Here is a 4301-nt window from a genome sequence, read left to right as displayed (position 1 = left end):
GTTCCCTCACGTGTGACGGGCAGGGAATGCTCCGTGCTGAGCAGAGGGGCCTCTAGATAGGGGGAAATGGTCACTTCCTCCTGGCCCTGCCTCCCTCCCCACCCGGCCAGCGTGGAGGCCAACGAAGGCCACATCCCGGCACACTGTGTCAAGGACAGAGCCAGGCCAGCTCCCTGAGGAATCTTGATTGCGCTGGATGCTGTGTGTGGACATCAGCAGATTCTGGCCGGTGGAATCTTCCTTCGAGCCAGTAACATTTTCTTCCAGGAACAGGAAAGTACATAGGGTCAGGGTCACACCGGCACGGCCAGCCTCTGTCCTCATCTGGAGCCTGGCCTCCACAGCGGGGCCTCTTGCTGGCTTTGCAGGAAACCTGTCTCCGCCACGGCGGGGGGGCTGAGAGCTCTACCCGTGCCTCTGGCCTTCAGGGGCCGTCTCTCCCAGGGGTCCTGTCCCAGGCGCCCAGAGGGTCACTCTGGGGAAAGCCACACAGGTCCCTCTGGACGCCCAGCTGAGCTGGCAGCTGTCCCAGCAGGTCCTCCTGAGAAGCAGAACCAGCAGGGCATGAGGTCCAGGGAAGGAGTCACCGACCACGGGCCCCACGCTGCAGTGTGGGCAGCAGGCTGGGGCCTAGGGGCCAGCGCGCCCAGGGCAAGGGTTCACTTCAGCCGTGAGGGAGGGAGGAAGCCACGTCATGGGGACATCTGCCTCACCCGACGTCCCCCTCTTTCCTCCGCAGGAGAAGCACTTCACCAGGACCCTTGTCCCAACAAGAACCACACCTGGGTCACAGGGCCCTCTGGGTGGCAGGCCCTGGGCCAGCGGGGGGGACCCAGACCCAGCACTCAGGGCAGGAGGGCACACTGGCCACTCCTGGAGGGAGCCCAGGTGGGAGAGGGCAGCCGGCCGGGTGTGTGAGTCTGTGGGCAGTGGCCTGGGTGGGGGCAGGTTGTCCACGTGGACGGTCAGGTCTTCTGACTTCTTCCTGTGTAAGTGCTGGGCCTTTCAGTTTCCAGGCCTCGGTGGTGCCACCTCCGTGGTGGGGTGGAGGGAAGTGCGTGCGCCAGTCGGGGGGGCAGCGCTGAATGCCCCCAGGGGAAGTCAGTCCACGTCTGTCCCAGATGCCTTTGACCCTGGCTAGCGGAGAGGGTCCTGAGTGGACGTTAGGTTTCGTCAGGTGCTTTTTTTTTTCTTTCTGCTTTTTCTGCACCTACCGAGATGGTCGTGTTTTTCGGTTGATTCAGTGTCACGCTAACTCTTGGGGAGTCACTTGAGCCTGTGTCACTGGTGTGGACCCCGTGACCATGATGTGGCCTTTGGACGTATCATTGGGCCCAACTTGCTGAGTTGTCCCCCTCACACTCAGGAGGGCTCGGCCTGGGGCCTGGGTGCCTGGAGTGGCAGGGCACTGTGGCTGGAAGGTCCCCGCCACACGGGTCCCCCTTAGCGGGTCGGGGTGTCCTGCCTGGTTTTCTGGTGTGAGCTGGGCCGTCATCTCCTGTGTCCCCCGCCGTCACACCCAGGTCATCCAGGGCGTCCACACGTTGCCCGTGACGCTCCCTCTCATCTCTTCAATGTCCACAGAAGGCTGCATCCACGTCCAGACTGGAAGTCAGAAGCACCGCGTGCAGTGCATGAAGGACACGTGTGAAGGACACGAGGAGGCGATGCACCCTGAGGTGTGGCAGGAGCATGGCCGCCTCAGAAGGGGCCCCTCCCTGCCAAGACCACAGCAGATGCTGCCCCCGGAAGACAGCTGTCCTGCCGAGCTATGGGACATCGGTGCCCACCCAGCTGGCCGCAGCCCAGGGCCTCAGAAGGCCGCGGGGGAAGCGGGGAGGCTGGTCCGGCTCCGGGGGGCAGGGAGCCGCGGCCGCGGGGCCTGCTCAGCCTCGTCATGCGAGGCCTGGAGACGGCTGTCTGCTCCGATTTCCCCTGAGCTCATCTCCTCAGGTTCAACACAATTCTTATCAAAATCTGGGCAGACTTTTTTGATGGAAAAAAATCCCTTGATTTTTAAATTTCCAGGGAGGATAAACAAACTCGAATAACCAAGCTATTGTCTTTCCCTCAGGAAAGTGCAGTTGGAGGAACTGTCTTCTGGGTTCTCAGACTCACTCCAGAGCAGCACGGCCACAGGGGAGCACAGCGGCCACCCGGGGCAGCAGCCTGGGGTCCACCGGGGCTCAAAGGGGCTCAACGCAGGAGCATCTGGGGCGGACGGTGTTGGGCGGATGGAAAGACGGCCCTGGCCTAAGCCTCTGCCTTGGGCAGGGGTCAGTCCAACACTTGGGCCGCAGCTCAAGGTGGACCAGTTGCCCAGCACAAGGCCCTGGCTTCCGTCCAGCACCTGAAGGAAGGAAGGGAAGGAGAGCGGGGCCCGGGGCAGGGCCTCGACTTGGCAACCGACTCCTCGCTGTGGCACCAGAAGCATGAGCCATGACGTTGTTTCTCTTTTTTGTTTAGATGGCGACGGACATAAAGGTTCCGACGGGAGAAAAGGCCGCAAACCGTGTGGTTGACGGGCCTGGGGTCCACGGCACCGAGAACTCGGAGTCCACCCGGCCAGAGGAGGACGTGCTGTCACACTGGGGAAGAGGACCTGGGGCTCATGACCAGGGAGAAGGCCTCACCCTCAGCCACTAGGGAGGCGGCGTCGAGGCCACAAACCGCAGGGGCCACCTCACACCCGCTGAACTGCCAGACCCAGCAGTTGAGGGACCAGAGTCGGGGATCCGCGGAGCCGCTCAGCACTGCAGGGCACAGCCGGACAGTTGCTTAAAACTCTGGACCTCATGGCCATCCGCGGCAGTCACCCTCCCCGCCCTCCTCCAGCCGCAGGGAGATCGGGGCGAACCTGGGCAAGGCGGGCAGAGGGTCTTATTTATAACAGCCCAGAGGGGACGGGGCTAAGCACTGTCCAGGGGGTGAAGGGAGAAACCAGCTGGCCCTGTACTGCGGTGCCACGTACCACCCAGCCGAGGAGAGACTGGCTCTTGGCCTCCCCAGGGTGGAAGGGGACAAGAGCCCACCCGGTCCTCGCCACCAGCTCAAGTGGCCAGCTGAAGGGGTCAGAGGGCCAGAAAGGGGCGAAGGCAGGGCTGTCTCCTCCATCCGGCTCCTCATGGGAACTGCAGCACACACAGTTGTGGCCAGAGCTGTGCCCTCACAAGTGTGACACAGCGCAGTCCAGGGGGGAAGAGCTGGGAGACGCTGACCAGGGCCGGAGCACACTGCAGGACCCCAGGGCTCCTGAGGTCCCCAGCTTGCAGCGCGGGCCGGGGACAGAGCACTGAGGGGTCCCACGCTGGGTAAGGGAAGGGGAAACGCCATGTGTCTAGTCACCTCTGGACAGGCAGGAAGGGGACAAATCATAAAATCCAACTGTGGGGAAAACTAAGAAGGGAAAATCAGGGGCCGAGAGGGACTTCACAGGAAGGGACTCTGTGAGGGCAGTGGGCCTGCTGCCGCCCCAGAGGCCCGGGGTTCAGGCAGGATTCAAGGACCAGGGTGGGGACCCAGGCAGCTTCAAAGGACAAATCCCCAGTGTGCCCTGCCAAGGTCACTGTCCTTGGTGCTGCCCCCGCAGCTGCCTGCAACGTGGGGCCTCCCGGCCCCAAATCCCAGTATCAGGGGCCAGGGTCAGCCCTGCCCGCTCCTCCCCCCGGGCCCCTGGCCGCCCAGCCCAGCCTGAGAGCAAGGCCACAGCTAATCTGCTCCCCAGGCAGATTCCTCTGTGCAGAGATAAGCCCCCACCCCGCCAAGGTGGGTGGGAAGCCAGGGCCACTTCCTTAATTGGCATTTTCCAGTTGAGAGAGCATTCTATACCGTTTTCGCCCGTGCCATTTAATCACCAAGTGTTTTCGTTTTTGAGAAGACCTGAAATTGCAGAGATCTTTGGGATTTAGTGGAGGAATGCAAGGCCTAATTTTGCCTAATTACGAAATGTCTCGGCGGCGACTCTGACACGTCCCAGAGTAGGCGATGCAGACCCCTGGGCCTCCCGGGCGGTGGGGGGCCGGGGGCGCTGACGCAGATGTTTACCTGATGTCTTGGGCCGGGATCTGGTTTACATTGGGAAATCAGACTGTTTACAGGAGACCACATCTGTGTCTTCCTCTCCTTCCCTTTCATTTCTCTGTAATGTTCTGCAGGTCTGCCTCAGGTCCCCGCGGGAGGGTCAGCGGCGTCACGCGGATCACGCCATGCCAGGCCGGCCCCGCGTGGGGACTCGGCAGTTCCGGGCTTGGCCCGGGATGCGGGGAGCCTGCTCGGGGTGTGCGGGGTGTGCGTGGAGACGG

At 62.6% G+C, this 4301-nt stretch overlaps 1 long non-coding RNA gene across 1 annotated transcript; it reads left to right on the top strand.

Moving 5' to 3' along the window:
* Nucleotides 1-158: 158 nt before the first annotated feature.
* On the top strand, nucleotides 159-4106 carry LOC125618112. The gene is made up of 2 exons (XR_007349355.1): nucleotides 159-888; nucleotides 1585-4106. It is a non-coding gene; the product is annotated as an uncharacterized LOC125618112 (long non-coding RNA).
* The last annotated feature ends 195 nt before the right edge of the window (nucleotides 4107-4301 follow it).

Source organism: Marmota marmota, unplaced genomic scaffold (genome assembly GCF_001458135.2).
Source record: "Marmota marmota marmota unplaced genomic scaffold, marMar, whole genome shotgun sequence".
In the NCBI taxonomy this organism is placed as follows: domain Eukaryota; kingdom Metazoa; phylum Chordata; class Mammalia; order Rodentia; family Sciuridae; genus Marmota; species Marmota marmota.
The sequence above is the reverse complement of the archived record's forward strand: the minus strand, read 5'-3'. Positions and strand labels throughout refer to the sequence as shown.